At 34.7% G+C, this 25,998-nt stretch overlaps 1 protein-coding gene across 6 annotated transcripts in view; it reads left to right on the top strand.

The window, feature by feature from the left end:
* The window catches only part of tbc1d5 (TBC1 domain family, member 5), a 182,565-nt gene that overhangs the window by 6,727 nt on the left and 149,840 nt on the right, over positions 1-25,998 (top strand). For 3 of the 6 annotated variants that reach the window (XM_041246403.1, XM_041246404.1, XM_041246408.1), the window contains exon 2: positions 2,437-2,481. The exons of 2 other annotated variants lie outside the window; for them this stretch is intronic. The gene's annotated coding sequence lies outside the window, so the exon portion shown is untranslated. Of the gene's footprint in view, positions 1-2,436; positions 2,482-7,618; positions 7,724-25,998 lie in introns of all 6 variants that reach the window. One more of the 6 variants, XM_041246406.1, reaches the window with a different exon arrangement.

Raw genomic sequence — 25,998 nt, 5'->3', positions numbered from 1 at the left:
AGAAGGAAAGAACAAGACTGTAGGCTTCAAATCATGGAATGGCTGGTAGTATATATGGTTAGTAATTATTGATTTGTGAAACTTTCACTTGGAATTAACAGCTACTTACTGTTTTTGTGGGCTGCCTGGCCGAATCCAGAAAGCAGCAATAGCCAATATACTTTATTGAGTTGTAAAAATTATGGGTCCCTTCTTCATAATGTTCCCCTGAATCCAACTTTAAATAACAACAACAACAAAAAAAACATTTTAAAGCAACTAATCAAATAGGAAATGCTGAATTGAATAATTAACTGTGCTTTGTTATTGGCACAACATAGACCTCTCCTTAGATTGGTTAAAACATTCATCCTGGGAATGGGTGATACAATACATCAGCTCTACAGCAATACATTTTGAATATCTCTAATCCTTTTTACCCATTATTTGGATAATGACCAGCTGGCACAATTAGAAACTTTGGTATGCCAGATGTAATGTTTTTTGTGTGCAACACATTTTCAGAATTGTATCTATAACACTGACCATCCTGGACTGTCGTAAATCATTTTTATACACAGTATTGAAAAACTGTCAGTTTATGAAATAGTTTAAATGCCCAGTGCAGACTGCTGCAGGGCTATTTAATAGGGTGTGGGGTCTTTAATCTATCTTTACAGTTCACAGTGTCCAGTAAAGGCCATTTTTTACACCTATATTTTGTTATAAGCATGGTTGGTAATTTTGATTATTAAATTATATTTAGGAAGTTTTAGTAACTTCTTGTAAACACAGTTTAAGAAAGCTGCATGCAACGCCAATTTGGATTGCTGACAGCACATTTAAATATACCCTCCTGTATTTTATTATTAATATGGTCATTTGCATTTGGAAGGAGAATTTCTCTCCATAAAAGTAAACTACATGGCAACCCAAATTGTTGGAAAGGTACTAATAAAATAGCATGCCAAAATACTTACTTTTACATGTAAACCATGCCATAAAGAGTATTGTAACTTGTGTTTCTTAATAGTTGGTGCCACGGATTGCAGTTCAGAAAGGACCGAAACATTTTTACCACTCATTTACTATGAATAACCAACAAACACAGGGTATCTGAAACATAAGATTTGAAAGGCAAATATAGCTTTAGGTCACAGGAAGAAATGTTCTACTACAGTATTATTTCTTTAGTTTCTTAAAAACAAAAGAGTAATGCTGCAAAACTTTATATGACATTTCAATGTGTTAAATAATAATGCAAAATAATTTGAATCTTTTACACATTTAACGTCGTAATACTGGTTTTAAGAATCCCATGTATTCAGATTTCTGCTTAACACAGCAAAAAAAAAAAAAAAAGATAAAGTAAATATTGTATTTAATGGATTTTCTATTTGGAAATACAGTAACTAAACCACTTGGAGGTTGATGCCACAAGGAAGGTTAAACTACAGTGCTACCCTGTTATAACCTAATCTGTTATAGTGTGGAATTGGTTATAACACGGTAAAGTTGTGGCTGTTGCAGATATATAATAATAATCTTTATTTTTATATAGCACCTTTCATAGTGGACCACCATCACAAAGCTCTTTATATGTGAGCTACGAATCAATTGTAGAGTCACTTACAAGAATGTCTCACCCGAAAGACAGAGCACAAGGAGGTTCAGTGACTTGCTCAGGGTCACACAGTGAGTCAGTGGCTGAGCTGGGATTTGAACCGGATACCTCCTGGTTGCAAGTCTGTTTCTATAACCAGTGGACCACCCAGGCTCCTATAAGTACAAAGTATGACAGACAGCAAAAACAAAAATCCTTCTCTGTTGAAATGAAACTGCAGTGTACAGAGTACAAAAAGGTGAAACTTAAGCAGAAGTTTCAAAAGATATAAATGTTACAGAATCTACATTGCATAGATGGCTAAATGACAACGAAAAACTAAGAGGTTTTCTTAATAAGATTCACTCCAAGGAGGGCTGCTCTAGGAAAAAAAAAAAAACCCTGCAACCGCATTGTAATGGGGTACCACTGTATTCATCAGTGAGAAAGTAAAATATTTTTGTAGCATGTAACATGCAAATGCCATTGCTAGTTTTTCAGACTTTTGCAAGCAAATATTTGTATGTCAGGGGTAATGCTTTTTTTTTTTTTTTTTTTTTAAATAAAAATGCATGCTGTAAGATTTTCCTCCATTTTGTGAAGAACAGAAATTTCTGTCTGTTTGTGTGTGAAGTATATACTGATAATACGTCTGTTTCTACTGTCACAGCCTGCCCAGGTTTGTTGTTTTACGAAGTGGCTCCCAATTGCTTTAGGTTAAAGCACTACAATGCACTTACTTTAGTCTTTCTGTACATTTTAACCAGCCATATTGCTATGTTCAGTAAATGAACATTGTCCCTGTTCTGAAGTTGTAACTGTGAACCTTTATAATGATAAGGTTTGTGTTTTAGGGTCTTCATCAAGAAGAGAGAGCCGTGAACAGGCATCTGTAGAAAGTGAGTATTAAAAATGAAGCTGCATTTAGGATGCTAAAGCAAGGCTATCCTCTTATTTTACAATAAATAAGTCAACAAAATAAATAACTTATGAAATTCAATAGAAGATACACAAGAAATTATTTTCAATAATGTATGAGAAAATATATAGACAGACACATTATTTTCAAATCAGTAAGTATATCCTTGTGAATTACATACACAGTCATTTCTACTGGCAGTGTAAAAATGTGCTTCTGTCATGAAAATTTGGTTTTGCATTTTTGCAAATATAAAATTACCAAAAGTGAAGAAAATGTTATTAGTGCGGTAGCTGTGCTGTTTATTTCAGAGGCTCTTTGTCCGGGTTGCTTTGTGGACTTATTTATCTGATGATTTATTTATGTATTTCATTATTTATTTATTTGATTATTTAGTAAATTATTTATCCATTGAAATATTAATGCCTCTTCATGACAAGTTTTAAATTATTTATAACTTAATTTTGAGATTATTACATTTAGATGCTGCATTGTTTCTGAATAAGATTAGATTTGCACATTATTCTGAGGTGGAAAATTAAAGTTACCTCTCGGGCTGTTTTATGTTTATCGGAAAGGATACAGAATTCGACTTACAGTATGACATAATTAGTTTTTGCTGAGAAATTAGAAATTGTTATTTTATACACATGGTATGTAGGGTTGTACAGTATTGGCATTATGTCATACAGCCATTTCAAAGTACAAAAGATATATTTTCCTCTACTATGCCAAATTTAACCCTTCATCGTATAAAGATTATATCTGTTACACGAAGGGGTCATAATGTTTTCATAGGGCTGACTGGCATTAATGTGTTGACAAAGTTGTTGCACTATCCAATTCTATGTAGGTATTTTAGCAAGTCATAATAACCTTGAAAATAGGTATTGAACTAGGCAATAAGTAGAACATAGGATGGATTATAGTCTACAACATGGACTACAGTTTACAAGAGAGTGTTGTACATGCTTGTTGTGTTTTAACAGTTTTTTTTTTAATCTAAGTAATCTTTGTATGAGAGAAACATATACATAATACAGATGTTTTTGGTTGAGTGGTTAAATTGATTATTAAATGAGATCAGGGGTAAGCAATCCAGTCCTGGAGGCGTGTTTTGCTCAAGGTACAGTATTGCGGAATATTTAAATGTGACTTGAAAGTGCATAGTTTTGTATAGCCTATGTCATGTACTAGACAGTGTAGCTTAGCATCTTATAAATGTACATATGAAACAAAATAGTCGGGTGGACATACCGACTACTCATGCCTCTGCAGAAAATGCAGTTGTCCCATTATAATTATTTGACTAATTAATTCAATGGTTTGGCTGTTTTTTCTTTTTTAATATTCTAGGTTCTGAAGTACATACACACACAGTTCAGTCATAAGTAAATGTACACCTCCACATATCTACTTATGTTGAGTGTGTTTAGTATGGTGTGAAGAAAATCGTTATGTATTGTTATTTATTAGTAAGCATCCCTGTAAGCTTGTATGAGTTTGAAAACCTGCTGCTGATGTCACTGCAGCACATAAACCAAGAGTTTGCTTTCATACTCTGTACACCTGTAGCATGACATGTTTTTTTTTTTGTGATTCCCAAAGTCAAGTTCAGCCTTGGGCTTATTACAATAAAAATGTACCTTTTTTTTTGGTAAAATTGCCCCTTCCCTCCAGTGTTGAAGCCTCATATCTCAGAAATTGTTTGAGGTAGTAACTTCGTATGTTTGGGGTTACAATATAAACCCTGCCTGCTTAATGTCAGTGACTTGGTGACTATGATTTTGGCTTCAGACATGTTGAGGTTTTGTGGCACTTTTAAGTTTACAACTGCATAGAGACAACACACTTAGTTTATGTCTTAGTGTTTGGTACCCAAGTTTCATTACCAGTGCTGTTCATAAAAAATATTCCTTTTTACTTCGCATTGCTTTAATCTCTGGGTGTAACAGTGATATAGACCAGATATTTTGACATGGTCTTTAAAGTTAGTACATAGTTTTATTCTTTGATTCTGTCCATTACAGGTGATCTCTAGAGAACATTAACTATTTCAGTGCCACATTATTAGCCCCAGGCCATGTTATTGCTATAGACATCATGCTTTTAGACAAGCTGTATTCTATGATTCTCTTAATAAAGTTCCGATATACAGGTGTATATCGGGCATATTCAAACAGCCATTATTTTTAGTTGCTACTGTAATTCTGTTGAGGTACACTTCAAATCCACTACCACTATTCCAACAAAAAAACTAAATCACATATTTTTATTAAGATGACCTTGTGTGTGACAGTTTATTTTAAACTTCCAGTCTTATGCTTTAATGTAATGTAGGCTTTCATTGAAACTACCAAATGTTTATTAAGTCAAATGTCAGCTCAAAGTAAAGGTTATTTCTTCTTGGCTGGAAAAAATAAATAAATAAATAAATAACCAGTTTTAGAAATAAGAAAGTTTACAAACGAGAGGAGGCCATTCAGCCCATCTTGCTCGTTTGGTTGTTAGTAGCTTATTGTTCCCAGAATCTCATAAAGCAGCTTCTTGAAGGATCCCAGGGTGTCAGTTTAGCATTACTTGGGAGTTGGTTCCAGACACCCACGATTCTCTGTGTAAAAAAAGTGCCTCCTATTTTCTGTTCTGAATGCCCCTTTATCTAATCTCTATTTGTGACCCCTGGTCCTTGTTTCTTTTTTCAGGTTGAAAAATTCCCTTGGGTCGACATTGTCAATACCTTTTAGAATGTGAATAGCATATGTGAAAATTAATTAAAATGACCTTATGTACAGTGATCTAAACTGAACTAAAATGCAGAAACTAATTTACTGCTCAAAACAATTATTTAGCAAGCAGACGTTCTCTCATTCCACAACAGTGTACTGAATATACTAAAAAAACTTGTGGAGCGTTGGGTAACTGGTCTGGATTTTGTAATCTGATGTTTTGTGATCGAGATTACTTTTATCTGATCATTTTGATCAATTTTTTCAGAAAATATCACAGCTGGATTACATTTATCCAGATAACAAATAATCATGATTAAGAAATCCAGTTTTTTGAAGTGGGCTAGTTTTTAATAGTGTGTAGTGTCGTTTTTTTTTTTTTTTTTTTTTGTCCATTTTTTAAAATACAGCCTAATTTACCAAAAGAAATAAGCTTGTGGTAATAATGAGTAATAAACAACTTTATGTTGTTTTATATTAACAAAAATCACACAGATCACTTTTAATGTTAGTGCATGTATAACTAATTAAAAATTGTTATTTTATGTATGCATACTTAACAGAGATTAAATGAATAAATCTAGATTGAATAAAAATACAACTTCATTGTCTTCCTCATCAGTCGGGAGATGAGCTTTAAGGAGGCATATATTAAAGCTATACCACTAAATATGTGTTTTTCCTTTTTGCTTGCATGAATACAAAAATTAAATATGATAGTATCATTCAATTTTGATATATAGTGTGTATTTGCTATGAAAGAGCAAACAAAATATCGCTGTTCTATGATCATTTAAAAGCTAAATCCACTCTGCAGTAAGATCACAATTATCCTGGTATTCTGGAGCAAAGTAATCATGATATTCTCTTTTAAATTCTGAAAAACCCAATTGCAACATTTAATCGTGATTAAAAGTGCAGTCGGATTACCAAAACAAAAAGTGGATCACAGTAATCCTGATCGTTTTGAAAAACCCAATTGCATAATATAATCCAGATCAAAAACGGAAATCCGATTTTTTGAAAAACCGGCCCTAGATTACCTGATTGTTAACACTGCTGTAGGTGTAGAGTCACTGAACTTTCCGAGTCCACTAGTTTACTTATTTGCAGTTGTTCCACAACACAATTGCATGGCTCCTTACCAACGCAGATGCGTGAAACCAAATTATGCAAAAGCGACTCTTTCCTCTGTGTAAGTTACGGCACCAGCTTGATATTGCAATGACTGTATACCAAGATGTGGCTCCACATACTAAAGAAGGCAATCCAGCAGCTGCCATGGATTGCCCATAGTCCTTATTTAAACTTGGTAGAACACATCTAAAAGCTGGGGGCCAGGATGCAAATACCTTCCAGTGTGGAACAGATGCACAATGTATTTGTGGAGGGGCAAATGGTGAATCTCTTATAATCTCATTGAATCTATGCCTAATCGAGTTAATATGTGATAGAAAGTGAAGGAAGATAACACACAAAGCTGTACATAATAATATATTTTCATGAATTTCATATACAATAGTATGGGAGGGCACTGTATTTTGCTTTAAAGATTATTATTATATTATTATTATTATTATTATTATTATTAATTTGCCATTTCTAAGGATATGTGAATAAAGTAACATTTGTTTCAGAATATACACAATTGCAATTTTAAACAATTTATACAGGGAATGTCCGAAATAATGCCAGACAATATTTCAACATCAGATTATTCAGAAACTGATAGGGAGATGGAATTTGTGTCCGAATTTGACTTTGCAACTCAATGGTGTGTAGACGATTGTGCATGTGTTGTGTCAGGAAATGCAAATGAAAACCAAATACGAAAGATGAAAAAATGCAATATTTATTTTTTTAGGTCGGATCATCCTCAAAGACCTCATTCCGAAAGGAAATACATAGTTTCTGAATCTCATTTGCTAGTTTATTTGATACATGTTCATTCTGCAGATATTCCGAATCAGCTGGAGCTGTATCTAAGACTTTGGGGACATATTGAAATAACACAGTGCTGCTGTAATTGTGGGTAGGTCCCTTCATAGTTGGAAATGACAGCAACTCCGTCTTGGGTTTCTTTTCCCTGCAACCACTTACACAGCACATAGGTGTTTGTTTTGTGTTTTTTTAAATCATAATAATACATCAAAATATAACATGCGAAGAAAACATGTGCAGTGTGAAAGCTGTCTAGTACACAAAATGAAAGCAGGTACAAGTTCCTTATGTAGAATTAGACTGACCATGTTTGTCACACAGACTAGTGTGTTTCCACACAGAGGTAATATAGCTTATACAACGCTTCATTGGCCTGAGCCGGTATGTTTCAGAGTACATGTCAGGGCACATACGGAAGTCATGTTTTTTTTTTGTTTTTTTTTTCACAAGAGATACTTGAGAACAGTGATTTTGGACATAACAGAATGGCATGATGGAGATGTTTGGGCGCATACGGATTATTATACAATGACCAAATACATTCAGAACAGAAAGGTGGGATAATTTATATTTTATCTTTCATGTAGTGCTGATGTACCCTTTAACGGGTTGAGATGTAATGCAGGAACTGTTAGACCTATAGGCCCAGTAGTTTAATTACTCTTCATGGGTTTATTATGTTTTAATTTATGTTCCATGTAATTTATACAATTCTAGAGAAACTGTTGCAGAATACATGTGGTTTAAAATGTGGCATTGTTTTGACAACTGATATATTGTACCAAATATATAAAAATATATATATATATATATATATAAGTTCTTTAGTAATTAAGATTGACATAGCAAACTGTATTTTTGTTTCAAATTTACTTACTGTAATAACTAATAAATTATCCTGACTTCAAAAAAATTTTTTTTTATTGACGTAATGAGTAACATTACTTGGTCTACAAAACCGTTGTCGTGTATGTGAATACGTATTTTTTTGCATAAAAATAAAAACTAACATCTTGCGACTAAATACTACTCTGTCCAATCGAACGTTGTCATTACATAAATCCTATACGAGAAACAACACATTTAAAGGATAATTATTATTATTGTGTGTAACTTTCCGTAAATACTTAATAAAAACATATAACTACCTGTTACAGTGTCGTGTCTATTATGTATTACACACAATGGGGATCTTGAACAACTTTGTTACTAGATATGATCTAAAAAAAAAGTTTTTTAAATAAAATCATTTTAGTAAATACATAAAGAGGTCTCCAAAAAATTTTAGTTATCATTTATTTATTTATATATTATTTGTCTCTGGTTTTCTACCCAAATTAGTGTGCCCAGTTATTATCTGTATCTGAGGCTTGCTGCTTGCAGCCCCCCCCCTGCCGACTCGGGGAACGGAGGCTGGAACACGCATCCTCTGAAACGGACTCCTGCCAATCTGTCATTTTTCACACTGCGCATACACAGCGAGGCCACCAGACCTATAGTGCTGGAGGACACCCCCTAGGAACTCCTGGTCACGGTTGGCTGTGACATATCCTGGACTTGAACCTGTGATCCCAGGCTATAGGGCACATCCTGCACTCCATGTGGGGTGCCTTTACTGGGTGTGCCACTTGGGAGCCCCTTCTTATTTTTTGTTTTGATAATTTTATTGATGCAGTGGAATCTCTGTGCGAGTCCGTTCTTTACATATAAGATATTCTGTGCAAGGTTTGGAATTAAAGCTTCTGAAGGAGACTATGCAAAGGTATCAGGTTAACCATCCTTTCAGTTGTGATTAGTGCCATTGGGATGTTATATGTCTGCATAAAGAAAACTCGCCTGTAGATTTCATTACAATCACTTTATCTTCACTAATTCATCACTTCCTGAATTCATGCTTGGGCGTTGATTGATGGAGTTAAGTCCAGGATGTACCCTTACCACGAATGTGCCCACAGGCTAGAGTGCTGCCATCCAGGCTGCCAGTGCTTGTGTCATGAAGTTGTTACCTCCGATTAGATTGAAATACAAAGGCACAGTTTTACATATACCTCTTCCCCACAGTGTCACTCTTAACTGCTTCACCAAGGCAGGCATTGCATCCCACGGGTTGTGCCACTCCCAGATTGCGTTTCTCTGTTACCACTCTGATTTCTAATGTTCTTAAAGTGTTGGCCCACCACAGCTCGTCTGTGGTGCATGGGAAGATGCATGTGTTGCCTGTTAACACCACTTAGACCACTATTACTTGTTAACCGTTTCCTACCAATGCAATATGATTCCAGTAGGTGATCTGTTTGGTGTTCATTAAAAATGCCCATAAGGATGTTAATAATTTGGAAACCCATTATTGAGGTAAGAAGAATAATAAATATCCCACCCAGTCATTCTGCAGTGGTAGTAAATGGATAACATTTGGTGGACCACTGCTTTTGTGGGATTTTTGTTTTTAATATATTCTATTTTTGAAGATACCAAAATACTACTTAAAATGCACAACAGTTGTCATGGTCCCAAAACCCCAAATGAGGCTTGGTCCAGAATCTTCTCCAGGACTCTGTACAGTTTCTATAACCTCTCAATTATTCATTTCTGCCAGGTTCTACTTTTAAAATATATTTCCACATGCAACCAGGAGGTTTGATATCATGAATATTTGTTACTGTCAGCTTTGTTTTTGTCTTTTACACCATAGACCAAAATTGTGTAGCAGTGTTCCAGTTAGCCATCATGGGACAAAATGTTGTACACGTGTATAATTGAAATAAACAAAAGAGAAAACATATTTAGTCTTTGCAGAATTTGATGGAGCCAACTGTAAATATTGCGTGCATTTTGGTAGAAAAACAGAACAAAAATGCAGAGAAACTTGACAGGTTATACACAAGTCCTTTAAAAATATGGGGTTCAAAACTGAAAGAACATCAAAAAAATTCCACAAAGCAGCAGTAATAGTTAGCAGTGATCTGTGGTGCAAGAAACTAAAACACCAGTACATCAGGAGTTGGATTCAGCTTATAGAGAGAGTTAAAAAAAACAGACAGAAGGTATTTTTATATTTGAATATTATAGTTGTAATCTTAGTATGTTACTTAAATTTACTAGCAAATGTATTCCAAACTGCACTGAAAGGAACATATCATTAAAGTATGTTATACATTTGTTGAGGTGAGGTGGGGTCATAGGGAACCTTTATGCGTATCTTGAACAATTTAGTGAACCAGTCAAGCTACAAGGCTAGACCCGCACCTGTTAATCACTAATTGACTGTTAAATAAAACCAAAATCCTACAAGCTATATTCTACCTTTTTGTATGTGTTTTCTGCGACTGGGAGGGGACAAGAAGGACAAGTAGATTTTTTTTCTAGCAGATCTCAGTAGTACAAACTAGTGACTGAAGCCCCCTGATAGCCTAATCTGCCAGAATATTAATATAAGAAAAACATTTATAGCAGGAGAAATGCAAAGCTCTTACTCAATGCATCAAGCATGGACTCATTAGGTACTGTACATGTATGTTTGCACAAAGTGAAAGATAAAAAAAAGTGTGTAGTTAACCAGCTGAGTAAAATGCAGGTAAGAAATATAAATTGATGCAACTTCCACTTACATAATGTAAAGTGTCATGGGACTTGAATACATTGTCAAACAGGAAACAAGCATGTGAGAGATAAGTAGGGGAAAATATAGCTGACAAAAAGCAGAAAAAAAGAAACCACAAAAAGATACTTCTCCAGTACAAAAATGTATAAGAAAGTATGTGTAACATTTCTGTGGGCATATATTCTTTTTTAATTTATACCACAGCAAACGGCTTACTTTGAAGTACTGTAGAAGCAGAATATACATTTTGTTGTAATTATATTTTGAAAGTTTAATTAAGACTTTTTAAGATGAAACATTTTCGTACAGAATAGTGTTACAATAGTAATAATCCTGTGCTCCCCCTTTATAACGCTGTAGTCAGGAGCCAGCGTATTGAGATTGTGCTACAGTATTTGCAACATGAATGAAAGTGCCAGTGGAAAGGCATTCGGAGACGAATGGAATCCGCACGGTATACAGAATTGCCTTATAAGAGGGGAACAATGTAATAATAATGATAAATAAAGTTCTTATAAATTCAGCTAAATACCCAATACAATTGAATGCAGTTTGGCTGCATAGGGAAGAATGAATGATTTGAAGACACGGAGTTCTTAAATTATTTATTCTGGCCCTGAGGAAGCTGGAAAGCTGAGTGAAAGACTAATAAATCATTTGTGGTACTGCTGGTTGTCACTTCCAATTATTTTTGAAGGTTTTGTGATAAACTGCAGCACCTGCTAGGTATCCCCACACTACCCCTTAGTGCCGACAGGGTATCTTGTTCGAAACTAGATAAAATTACTCCAGGTTAGTGTAGCTGTTAGTGTTGCCTTTGTATGCTGTTTACTATGTTTACACACATTTGACAGTAGTTTTTGGATATAATTAAATCTGGTGAACCAGTATGGAGCTTTTTGTGTTTATTTTAATAACTTTTTTTTTTATTTTGTGTATTTTTTTGTGTACATTTTGGAAGAGAGAGAAAAAAACAATTTCTTTAACAAAAAATATTAATTGTCATTGGAGAAAATCTGCATTCTGGAATTCTAGGCTAATTTTTTTTTTTTTTTTTTTACCAATTTTGTAATTTAGCCACGTTGTAACAGCATGTTACTCATGAGAAAAGCCCCATGTTCATAAACCGGCTAGGACATCAGTTTAGAGTCTGTTTGCCTTGCCTAGTCACTAACAAGTTTCTTAATAATGTTCCTTGAGAGGCTTCCATTTGCTGACCAATAGTCATTGCTTTTTATGCACACATTTGTAGAATAGCCTGTCAAAACAGTTAAACACCGCTTGTACGTGTGTTCCTGAAATTGATTATGTTTAAATATCTACAAAGCTACAGTATGTAGGAAGGGAAAACAATCCTTCAGGTGACATGATAAAGAAAAGTGCTTTTCATTTTTTTTTTTTTTTTTTTTTTTTTTTTTTTTAATTATTCTAATTTTGTGACGTAGGTACAGCCTGGACAAAGATTGCTAATTTGTTCATTTAAAATGTAATTAGATTGATTTTTAAAACACATGTTACTTTTCTGAAATACATTTTTGTGAATGTCAAGGTTAGAGGCTAATGTGCTTATTAGATAATTGTAGTACTTATTTTTTTATTCCTAACTTTTAAAAGCTGATCATTAGATGTTATAGGAACACAAAAAGAAACTTATTTGTAAGACAAACATTAGAAGTCAGTGTATTTGTCAATGTCCTCCTTATTTTTAATTATACAGCCTTAACACTTCTATTGAAGGAGACACTTCTTAATAAACGTTAATCTAATCATACACACACACACACACATGTATATATATATATATATAATATATATATATATATATATATATATATATATATATATATATATATATATATGAATGAAAAATACTTAAGTGATAGAGCCCGTCGATACGGGCTGTACCATGTGGTAGATGGCTGCGACACGGCTTATGCCGTAGGCGAGGGTGCAAACGGAAGTCAAGGTCGTCTACCATATGGTAGAGCCAGCATCGAGAGGGCGCTATCGCTATTAGAAAACGATTTATTTATTTATTTTCTCTTTTAAACAAAACTTTAAAAACCTATATTTACCTGATTGGAATAGAAAAACGATATACACGTAAAGTAGTAGTATTATTATTAAAATTATTATTATTGCTAACACATTTATGTATTGGGGTCTTACTCTTTCTTATTATAATTTTTCTGGACATGTACAATTGTTGAATAGTCAGTGTAGTATTGAGTCTGACTTGAAACTTGTTCGAGGCGGGGCGTCATTCAAGCAGGCAGGGAGTGGATTGGCTGGTGCACGGTTGGGAATTTGACTGGCTATTTTTGAGGGAAGGTGTTGTTTGGATCCAGCCGATGACAGAATTGTGAACCAATCATGTCCTCCAAGTTAATTTGCTGTCCAGTAGCTGTGAATTGAGCTTTCATTACTGTGTCCTGTCACATACATGATTTCCCTTGTCTCTAGACCAGCGTCAGAAAGTATGTTTAAGTAACTTTTTATGTTATCAGATTAGTTGTAGGTTAGAAAATCATACTATCAGTACTACTAGTAGTGCAGAGAGAAGTACTGTCGGACAAACTGAAAATCATACTATCAGTACTACTAGTAGTGCAGAGAAGTACAGTCAGGCAAACTGAAAAACATACCAGCAGTATTACTAGTAGTGCAGAGAAGTACTGTCGGACAAACTGAAAAACATACCATCAGTACTACTGTTAGTGCTAGACATATGAGTGTTGCCTAGCAGCGACTTGATTTAATTGAAATAGAATTGAAAAATATTCCAGAAAACTAGCAGTTTGGGCAATTCACGTTTTTTGAGACTGTTTAAAGGAAAAGAATAAAAACACAAATTTCAAGGAAAACACTTGCCAGAGTTTAAATAAATATCTCAAAATTTTATGCAGCTGTCAAAAATATAGAGGGACACCACTACGGTATATCGAGTTATATTCTTTGAGAGCTGAAATATTCAAATCAATTACCAAAAAAAAGACAAATTATTATTATTATTATTAGAGTTGCACAATATTTTTTTTCCAAACTGTGTTCTCAGTTTATTTTCATGGAAACATTTTAGCTCAGACTAATAAATAATAATAATAATATAATATTATAATATAATATATATATATATATATATATATATATCTATTATATATAATATATATATATATATATATATATATATATATATATATATATATATATATATTATTTTTTTTTTTTTTTTTTTTTTTTTCTTGTGTTCTCTGTTGTTCTCTTTTTCAAAGTAAAACTTATACAGTTTTAAAAATGCTTTTTTGTACACTCGTTTTATAGAGAAGATTGTTGTTATGGAGGGCTACATTTATAGAATGCTCATTTTAGAATGCTTAAAAAAAAGAAAAAAGGAAAACTTTAATAAATTCAGTGAAAATCAATACAAAAATATAGGAAATTGTGCTGTAACATTGAAGTATGTAAGCAGTAAGACCCTCCTCATCAGGTATTACCAGACATTATACGACCATTTGGTTGTAATAGAGCCTCGACTTCATCTCGGGCCCCATTACCCATTACCCAAACAGTCATATAATGCCTGGTAATTACCTGTATCGCTCTTATTGCTTACATATATTGGTATTATTTTGCCATTATTCTGAGTACCACAAAACCAGGGAAAAATGTATGAATTGCTTGCAATTGTGGTGATTCCGGTCAAGCTTTTCTACTGAGTTCTACCAGGTAGCAGCACAGTCCTGGACCTCTCAAGCTTATGTTGTCGGTTATACCAACATGTGTGGTGTTCAATGTGGATGCATTGTTGAAGAGTTCTAGCACTAATGGCCAGCCGTCGACTTGCATCTTCAATATCTTCATGATCTTATTCTAGTTTTATTAAGACTGACATTGGCAACTTTGAGAAACCATGAAATTCCAGATGGAACGTTCGTCTTTTTAATTATTGAACCTGTGTCATCCTGGAGTCTCTCAGCATCTGCGCCGAAGATATTTTCGTCATTATTTAAAAATGTTAAACCAATTGAGCTGCCCGTGGCTCGTAATTGAATTGTATGTGCTGAAAGCAACTGTAATTAGAGTGTGTTACAGCTTGAACATCACTTCCTGTTTGTCTCTTGGAAGGAGCACAACTCACTGTTTTCGTAGATAGTATACTTTTATTTACCATTAAACTTCACTGCATTCTAAATGACAATCTTGTTCTTGCGTTATCAAAGCTGTGCCACATGTGTACAGTTAATGTTTACTCAAGACTATTAAGAACAAGCATAAGGCAGTTTCCCTACAGAGAAGTTCAGCATGCATTTGTATACAGTAAATTGGAGTGTACTGTATATCTAGTGAGACACTAACATCCCTAGTTTTGTAAAATAACATAACACACATATAACTCTTGATTAGCAGCTGTTGTGGCTAAACATAGTGGTTTAATAGTGTTTTCATCTTTGCTATTATGCATTGCAACTTCTGATTCAAGATCAACTTTATTGTTGTCAGGAAACTAGGCACCAGGGAGTGTTAATCAGGAATTATCCTTTGCTTCTAACCACATTGCTGATGGCTGAACAGGCACATGCCTCAGTAGAGGCTGGTCACAGGGAAGCCTGCGGATATTCTTGTCAATAATGGGATGTACTGTGTGGAATCTCATGTAGGTGAGAGATGGCTTAACATAGCATGTGAAAAAAACCGACTAGTAAATGCCTAAGATATACTGTATGCTGAATGATTCCAAAGCAAAAAAGCACTGTTTTATCAAAAGCTTCCATGAAATTACTTTTTTTTTTTTTTTTTGTGTTGATGGTGTAAACTAATACACAAAAGTTTGAATATCAATAAAAATTGCACTTGCTGTTAGGGCCTCCGTATTTACATTTGTGATTACTGCGTTACTGTATTAGTCATTTTAATGCCCAGGACAAATTTTGAGAAACTGCAGAGCGGCTGGGAAATTCAAGCAGTGACCACCTGCTTCTTTTGAAAAACCAAACGTCAACACAACTTGGGTCTGGAACTAAAAATGTGTTTTATGAATAATTACTTAAACATACAGTAATGTAACGGAGCCAAGTGAAACATACTGTACTCGTTTAAGATGAAATACAAAAGGAAAGCAAAATCCACTTTTTCTAAGTTTTGAAAAACTTAAGAGATAATCAGACAAGGGTCAAAATGTGTAATGCTTACTGTGCCTCGATGGATATAATCCTAAAAAAAAATTGATTAATTTAGTAATCTGTGTGTGTCGGCAGAGTGTTTTATAGAACTGGTTCCTTGTTATTTGTACTTCTGATGCAGGAACTCTGTTAACAAATGTTGTTTGCACTGCCTTGGAACAGTATTGCCAGTTTTCCCCTCCCTCTAGTTAATCTTTTTATATTTGTCTATCTTTAGTTCTGCAGTGGTTTATTGCTGCATTAGTAAGGAAATTATGATGCCCAAATTGATATGCTACATAAAGCACAAGCTAATCTGGCAAGGTTACTCAGAGTGTTTTCTATTGAAGTGGAAGCAGCTGTCTGAAAGAGCCAAATACCGTCCGGCATCTTCAGATTTTCATATTGGTGGGGGTGGGGGGGGTATAAAGGATAATGCAAACATGTTGCTTAATGGACTGTAGGAAAAGCAATGAACAACTGGAAAAAGTTTAATCAAACTCCAAGATGTCACATTGTAAGCATTGACACATTTTAAATGGAATGATCTTGGAGCATTGTTATTTATATGTTATGGATTTATAAGCAATTCCCAACAAATAGAATGACCCTTATTCCTGAAATAGCAGACAGCATTCAATAGAAAAAAAAAAATTTACACCATCTCAAAATGTTTACAAGGACGCCCAGTCAGGGATTTCAAACGGAACCAGAACAATAAACAAAAAAAAAAGAAGTGTTACGTGATCATTCTTGTATTCGCTCAAAATAAACAGATATTGTTATTAACTTATTATTAAGTTATGTACACAGAAAACAAGCTATAAAAGTATGTGTGGCAAGTGAAGTGCTTTGTTAATAATCAGAGGTTTGCTAGTTACATTCCTGTATATTAAGACATTTTACTGTCGACTTGAGAAAACAAATGTTTATGTATAACAAACATATTTAGTTGTATTCTCAATCATTTAACGATTCTGTTTCAATTTCATTGTTATAGCCAAAAGAAGTATGTAGAAAAGTTGCACGCATGTACGTGTTACATTTGTTGTATGTCTTACTGTGAAATGTGCATACTGGTGATAAGTGTTCATATGTAATTGATTACTTGGAGAGTATTTATTTTTTTTTACATATCTTCTGTTTAAAACATAGTAGCTATGCAATAAGAAATATGTAGCTTTTGGTAAATATATAATGCTTTCAAGTGATGTTTGTCATAAAGTTTTTTCCTTTGAGTTTACGGTATTTCATGCTTTTTTGTTTAATTCGAGAAAATGAAGACCTATGAGTGCGGTTTGGAGAGGGGTCAGTAAGTCCTGCAAATAACTAGGTGCTAATCCATTCAGGGCCTTGTGAGTTAACATCAAAGTCTTAAAATCAATTATATACTGCATAAGGAGCTAGTATAAAACCAGGGGGATATGTTCACTTTTCCTGGTTTTAGTCAGAATTCTAGTGGCAGTATTCTGAACAAGCTGGAAGTGGGGTACCACATGTTTTGGGACACCAGAAAAAGGTGCATTACAATAATCAATTCTAGATGAAACAAAGGCATGCATTAGTCTCTCGTCATCAGATACGGAAATAATTGGTCTAAGTTTGGCAATATTTCTCAAATATTAAAAAGATACTTTAGTAACTTCCCTAATATGAGTCTCAAATGAGAGATCAGGATCAAAGATGACCCCCAGACTCTTAATTTCTAGTTTAAATTTTGATGAGAGACTGCAAGGGTCAAGCTCGTGTAATCGCACATTTCATTTTAGTTGGTTCTGTGATCTCACTAGTATAACCTCTGTTTTATCTGAATTCAACATTAGAAAATTCTGTGACATCTAATGCTTGATGTCTGTAAGGCAAGTAGCTAATAACACTCAGGCAGAAGAAATTCCTGGCTTTAGGGACAAATATAGCTGGGTATCATTAGCATAGCAATGGAAGTTCGCCCCATGTCTGTGGATAATGTCACCTAACGATAGCATATATAATGAAAACAGCAAGGGAACTAGAATGGAGCCCTGTGGAACATCATAGACAACTTCCGATAATGTCGATTTTACCTCCCCAATTGAGACAAACTGAAACCTATCAGAAAGATAAGATTTGAACCAGGATAGAACAAAGCCAGACAGTCCTACTGTGCTTTCAAGATGATTCAGTGGGGTGGAATGGTCTACAGTATCAAAGGCAGGATTGATCAAGAAGAATTAATACTGATGGAAAGCCCAAGTCTTGAGTTTGTCAGCAGATCGTTCACAACCCTGACAAGAGCCGTCTCGGTGCTATGTGCAGCACGAAAACCAGACTGAAACTTTTCGAATGTGCCGTTAAGTGTTAGCCATTTAGGCATCTCTATATTCTTTAAGTGAGGGGTTTAAATGTGGATGCTTACAAACTTCTATGAAGTTCCTCAGTCATGCTCCATGACTGTTACAAGCGTGCGAGTATGCAGCAAATGTTGACATTTTTCAACATCATCCGACCCCATATGATTTCAGGTCACAGACTCATGTAGCCTTTTTCATGCCTGTCTCCTGGTTTGCTGGACTTCAAACTGCTTCCATGAGTTGATGTCAGGCGCAGGTGAAGGCTGCGCTCTGCCAGGAATTCACCCGGCTGGTACTTTTCTGCAGTGCCTTCATGTTACAGGAGTTGTTCTCTCATGCATACACAGCAGGCAATAAAACAACTTAACAACATTGTAGGTGATACAAAAGACTCTGTTTAAATCTAAACTATGACAGGCATTTAAGCAGTAAATGCTACTGTAGATGACAAGAAGCAGTGATGCCTCACAAACGTGAAACACTGTTGAAGGGTTTTACCTTGCTGTTCACTGCTGCTTGAAATATATAGTACCTTATAAATTGTCTTGAGTCTTTATGCATAATGCATTCAAAGCTGTCAAAACTGTGCTTATCAGCAAAACATTTACCGTAATCATGTATAAGTACCAAAGTCAATATTCTGAAATGTTAAAATGCAATGCAATTGCAATACAGGCAAAATGCAGTACAGTTTCTCTTAAACATTACAAGCTTGTTGGCTTGTGCTATACAAGAAAACTGCCAGCTGAGATAACATGACCAGATTGATTTGAAAAGTTTAGCACAAGCACAAGTCTTGGATAAAATGCTAGTCCCATATACTTTCTTCACAAACAATTTATAACAACTGTTGCACAAAAGTGCATAGATCAGCTAAATAAATAAAATAAACAAGGTGTTTGAGACATATTCCATAGCAGTAAGCTGCCAATAGTGAAACAGCCCCAATGAAGATCGGAGTACTGCAGTCATTAAAGCTACAGTATGTGTTTGACATTCTCTGCATGATTGCAATTATTAGCTTCCAAAGCCACATGATGTACAACATGCTTAAAAAGGTTAGAGAAGGCCAAAGGAATCTTGTTTTGTTTTCTTGAAACTAACAGTAGGGCTAACTCATGAAAGGCACCATCAAGTCGTCTGTCCGAAAATAATTCTGCTTTCCCAACATAAGCCTAAGAAATGCATTATTATTGTGTCTATGAAAAAATGTGACATTTTGTTTGTCATAATTTGCTACAGTATGAACATAGCCTGAACCATTGAACAGCATAAATACAATAGTGTAGAAATGCTCCAAAATACTGTAAATTGTATTTAAAGAACTTGTGCCTATACTGAACGAAATGATGATGATGATGATTATCATTCCAGTTGTAATACAGATCTGTGCAGACCCCACATTAAACGTCTTCAGGTGAGTTTAATACCATTAACTGCTTGGGTTTCAGCGACAGGGAGAGCCCTGTTTAGAAAGCAGCAATGTCTTTGTCGAGGCTTAGTGCAGATTACACTATGTAACACAATTTTTGTTCCTGGGTAGTAAGTGTTATTTCCTAATTGCTTATGCCTCAAAAGTATAGAAAACGGCTATTATTCCCCACAAACTTCGCTTTTGTGACCAGGACAGTGATATTTCAAAATATCACTATTTCCAATGGGAAAACAGGCATATATGTGTCTTTTTGTTCACATAAAGTCAGAAAAAAACAACATATGAATCCAAATTTAACATGTATTTATAAATAAAGTAATACAAAGTGAGTAGTTTTTTGAGATTTACGATTATACTGTAAATACAGTATAATCGTAAATCTCAAAAAACTGCTCACTTCTAAATCTTTTGTAGTCATTTTTGTACTACTTTAGTATAAATATATGTTAATTTGGATTCATATGTTGTTTTTTTTCTGACTTTATGTGAACGAAAAGACACACATATGCCCGTTTTCCCATTGGAACTAGTGATATTTTGAAATATCACTGTCCTGGTCACAAAAGCAAAGTTTGTGGGGAATAATAGCCATTTTCTATACTTTTGAGTCATAAGCAATTAGGAAATAACACTTACTACCCAGGAACAAAAAATAAATAAAATTTGTTACATAGTGTTATGGTTAAAACTTCAAAGCAGCCAGTAGTAGTACGAATACTGTACTGTAAGTCGATCTCTGCTCTGCACACCATCAAAACAGGAAACCCGTTTAATAAGATCTTTGTGCTGAACATATTTTGGGATAAAAAGTAGAAGCAACAGCCAACGATTCATAGCATTTGTATTTTGTTATTTGAAATAACTGAGATTTTGGTAGTTTGAAATATCTCACTGTAACAAAGAAATCTAAGTTCCACACGCAAGTTCATAACCGCTCAGCTCCAAGCTAGTGCCACTGGAAGCACACCCTGACACTTTTTACTATAGATCTAACCCCAGACAATGCAAAATTGAAGAATTAACACCAGTTCGGTTAGGACTGGTCATAAGCAATGCATGACAAGTACAACTTCAAAAATCCACACTCCACAGATACCAATATGTTTGCTTGATTCTTGTAGATCTTGTTAACATCTATCCAAAAATATCTTTACAGGGTAAAGGGCTGGGCTGAAGTTCGAATAAAGCTCGTCACTTACCCCTCCTCTGGCAACTTGCCAAAAGTGAGTTAGGTGCTCCTTGTATTTTTTACTTGAAAGCCTTATTCATTACGAGTCAAACGAGGTTCTACACATGATGGGAGTGTCTAAGTTGGGCTCAGAGTGATTTTTCTGGTCGGGGTCACTTTTTCACTTTAGGTTGACCTTTTCCCATTCACAGCTCAAAGGGGAAATTAAAAAAATTAAAATTAAGTGCTGTATTATGAAACTTAAACTCTGTCCACCAGCCTGTTTCAAAACCAAATGTTTTTTTTCTTATGTTTTTTTGACAGTTTCAGATTTAGTTCTTTATTTAACATATTGTACTGTACATTGAAGGGAAAAAAAAAAAACCTGAGATGAAATATCATATTTTCAAGAAAGTCCTTTGGGATATCACAGAAGGCAACAGCAGCACCCAATGCGTGACACAAAGCCTTACATTATACAATTAAAAAGATGAAAATGATTGCAATGTTAATTAACAGTTACTTAAAAATAAAACACCTCAGGCACATTTACCACCTGTATTTGTTTGATGCCGTGAAATAACTAACATTTTAAAAAACAGTTTGCAATTTAAGAGCTGTTTAAGAGCATCCTACTCTACAGTACAAACAGTAAAAGATGGCATCTTGTAATGCCACATAGAATAAAAAAAATACAATATTATCTTTATTAAAGACCGTCAAGTTCAATAATGCCCTTTTAAGCTGTGGTAAGTAAAAAATAAAAAAAAAGATACATTGAATCAGAATAAAAAGGCACAAGATTTTCTGATACTTTCAGTATCTTTATCATAAGATGGACAAATAATGATAATAAACACTGTAATGCAATGTAGCAGGGCTGTAACGAAGGATACATTTTGTCCTTCGAAGGAAGGTTTGAACCGTCAGTGGTGCTAATTTGCACAATTTACTGGTGACGTCACCATAGCTACTTGTTTACATTTGATTGAAAGTCCTATTCTTTTACAGGTAATTCATATAAATGGAATAAAACATCCACATGTAGTTAAAAAATATGTTGCATAGAACAATAATCATGTTTTAATAATTAAATACAAATAAAAATACACACTGTTTATTTACACGTAATTGATATAAACAGTAAGCTTGCATTGCAGCAGCACCAACTGCAGCTGACTTAGGCAAAACAAAGCTTTATTTAACAGTCAACACTCCAAGCAGGTTATTTGTCAGTCACATATTATTACTAATAATAAATAATAATAATAATAATAATAATAATAATTATAATATGAACATGAATTTACGCTTGTCAAGTGACCCCGGAGATTGGTTGTGCCTCCATGATACACCAACAGTCACTTGCCAATTTGCATTCAATTTTTTTTTTTTTTTTTGACAAAACAATCCAAACCAGCAGAATGGTTTCGAGACATTTTTTTCAATACAGCTTACGCTATATAACGCTTTGGATGCTCAGTTTTCAAAACTAAAATTATTAGTGTTAGCGTATATTTTGTATGTTTCAAACATTCTACCATAGCTCTTCTCTTACACTTTTACACTAGGTATTCAGTACATATTTTACTGAAGCACTACAACCTCTATAGGTACCCCCCCAGTGCTTTGGCTACTATATCCTGCTCCACACTTGGCAGTTGCTATGTTTAACGATTTGGTAGTGGATTTTAATCCAACAACTTTTGTTTCAGTAATATGCATTATACAAATAAAAAGGTTGAATTTTGCATGCGAGTGACACTTAATGTTTGTTAAATGTAAAATGGAGGATAACATAGTTTATCGGCTGATTTAAGACTTTGTTTGCCACGCTAGATTATACTGAAAAACTTAAAATAAAATCTGAAGGGAGGCCACAACCAAAAATTGAAATTTCTGATAAGAACAGGCCATTTCATAGTGGTTTATATGACATTGAGTGGATTGGTTGCCTGGAGTTGTAGAAAATAACCGTCTTTAATGCTGGCCTTGTTTACTTTTCAGTAACTCTGTGCTTGCATGGTCAAAGTATAGATTTATTGATTTAAAAAATCTGGATCAGGTTATAAAGCGTAATAGAATAAATTTCAGTGGGCTACTTTTTCTTTTTTCTGCTGGCTGGTGGAGAAAATGCTTTTAGCAGCTTTGAATTGGGGCAAAACGTTAAGAAGATATGAAAAGTGTTGTCAGTCAGATTAGAATAATACAAATGTTCTGCTGCTGGTTGCTTAAGGGAAACCCAAGACCTCAGCCTTTTTTTAATTTATTTTTTTACCAAAGGCTGCCACAGGTGGGTTGTCATGGATGGGGTTAGATGTGTCTCTGCCAGCAGATATAGGTGTGGCCATTCCCCAATGTGGTAAATGAGCACTAATTGGGAGTGGCCAACCTGAAAGAAAACCACTTGTAAGTGGCATATAACGCATGGTTGAAAAAGTGTTTAAAGGACAGTGTTTGCTGTTTATTTGTTGTTTTTATATTCCTGCTGATGCGATTTAACCACAAAATTATGTTAATGTTTGGACCCAAACACTTCCTAGAGTCGTCTCTTGTAGCTGGAAGGGCACTGCGCCATAATGGCCGTGAATAGACATATGTTTTGAGGGGCAATTAAAAAAGACACCCATGGCAATTGCCACATAGCCAATATTAATTTCGAGCCTTGTGTGTGTGTGTGTGTCTAATATATATATATATATATATATATATATATATATATATATATATATATATATATATATATATTAGTGCCTATAGAAAATCTACACACCCTTAAACTTTTTTCACATTTTGTTGTGTCAGTGCCTCAATGAGGATTCTTTCCCACTTATCTACACACCATACTCCACATTGTTAAGGTGGAAAAAAGTTTTTATTGAGAAAAAAATTATAGATTAAAAAATACAACACTAAAAGATCATAATTGGATAAGTCTCCACCCCCCTGAGTTAATACTTGGTGGAAGCAGCAATTACAGCTGTGAGTTTGTTGGGATAGGTCTCTACCAAATTTGCACACCTAGATTTGACAATATTTGACCATTCTTCTTCACAAAATTGCTCAAGCTCTGTCAGGTTCCTTGGGGAGCGTTGATGGACAGCAGTCTTTAAGTCATGACCTTTAGGTCGGGGCTCTGACTGGGTCATTTACCTTTTTTTTTTCTTCAGCCACTCCAGTGTAGCTTTGGCTGTGTGCTTTGGGTCATTGTCATGCTGAAAGGTGAACTTCCGACCCAGTTTCAGTTTTCTAGCAGAGGGCAGCAGGTTTCTTCAAGGACTTCTCTGTACTTTGCTCCATTCATTTTCCCTTCTATCCTGAGAAGTGCCCCAGTCCCTGCCGATGAGAAACATCCCCGTAACGTATTGGTGCTACATCATGCTTCATAGTAGGGATGGTGTTCTTTGGTTGATGCGCTGTGTTGGGTTTGCACCAAACATAATGCTTTGCATTTAGGCCAAAAAGTTCCATTTTAGTTTTGTCAGACCACAACATTTTTTGTCACATGTCTACAGAATCTTCAGAGTGTTTTTTTTGCATACTTCAAATGGGATTCAAGGTGGGCTTTGTTGAGTAATGACTTCCTTCTTGCCACCCTACCATACAGGCCAGATTTGTGGAGTGCTTGGGCTATTGTTGTCATATGCACACTTTGACCAGTCTTGGCCGTAAAAGCCTGTAGCTCTTGCAAAGTTGCCACTGGCCTCTTGGTAGCCTCTCTGATCAGTCTCCTTCTTGCTTGGTCATCCAGTTTGGAGGGGCAGCCTGATCTAGGCAGGGTCTTGGTGTGCCATACACCTTTCACTTCTTAATAATCGTCTTGACCGTGCTCCAAGGGGGATATTGACGCTCTTTGATATTTTTTTATACTCATCCCCTGATCTGTCCCTTTTCAAAAACTTTGTCCCAGAGTTATTTTGAAAGCGCCTTGGTGCTCATGTTTGAGTCTTTGCTTTGACATCCACTACCCAGCAGAGGGAACCTACAGGAACTGCTGAATTTATCCTGAAATCATAAGAATCACTACAATTTAACATAGGTGGAGGCCACTTAACTTGATGTGTGATTTTGAAGGCGATTAGTTACACCTGAGCTAATTTAGGATTGCTATTACAAGAGGGGTGGACACTTATCCAACCAAGCTATTTCAGTTTTTATTTTTAATTTATTTTCTTCAAATTTCTAAAATATTTTTTCACTTGGAAGTTATGGGGTAGGATGTGTAGATAAATGAAAAAAACAATTTAATGCATTTTAATTCCAGGCTATAAGGCAACAAAAGGTGAAAATTTTGAAAGGTGGTCTAGTCTTTCTATAGGCACTGTGTGTATGTATGTGTGTGTATGAGATATATGTACACACAAATATTTTCATGCCTCACGCCGTTGTTAATGTCAATTAGTAGTAACATTGGTTATCCATTTGAGATACTGTGTTGGTATAAAAACACAGAATGCGCTTATGGTATGTGGTGCACCATTTATCATTCTGGGAGTGTCTTCTGTTTATCTGTCATTTTTATTAGTGAAAGCAGTCGCTGGCTGCAGGTTACATTAAAATTTAAAAGCAAACCTTGTTTTCTTAACTGACCAGAGTTCAGGCACAAAACTTCTGCTGATTGATTTCTTGACTTTCAAAAGTATTAGGTCATGCATAGTAAAGGTTAGCTATTGGGTGAAATGTGCTGCTACTGGTCTTATTGCAGTGCTGAAGAACATTTTGAACGTTTACCAAGCCTTACTACTGAACATTTTGAACCGTTTACCAAGCCTTACTACTGAACATTTTTCACTTTTTTTTTTTTTTTAGATTTATTGTAGCTGCTGTGGAAATCCCAATGTGAATCCCCATGTGAACTTTCTTGAATTGTACATTATTGTCAAATGGCTATTATGATGTTATGAACAGGGTGAGACAGTTTTGATCAGAGATGCCATTAATTTTCCAAAACATTAATAATAATAATAATAATAATAATCATACATTAGTGGTGTATACCATACATATTGCGATACTTGGGTCACAATACAATACATATCATGATACAGTAATCTTTGGAATAAAACGGGTTTTGGTTAAATAAGATTCACAACCTGCTTTGTTTTTGTTTTCTGTTTAATCTTCAAATGTAAACAAT

The sequence above is a fragment of the Polyodon spathula genome, chromosome 3 (assembly GCF_017654505.1).
Source record: "Polyodon spathula isolate WHYD16114869_AA chromosome 3, ASM1765450v1, whole genome shotgun sequence".
In the NCBI taxonomy this organism is placed as follows: Eukaryota; Metazoa; Chordata; class Actinopteri; order Acipenseriformes; family Polyodontidae; genus Polyodon; species Polyodon spathula.
Note: the sequence above shows the minus strand (reverse complement) of the source record. Positions and strands in the feature narration are given on the sequence as shown.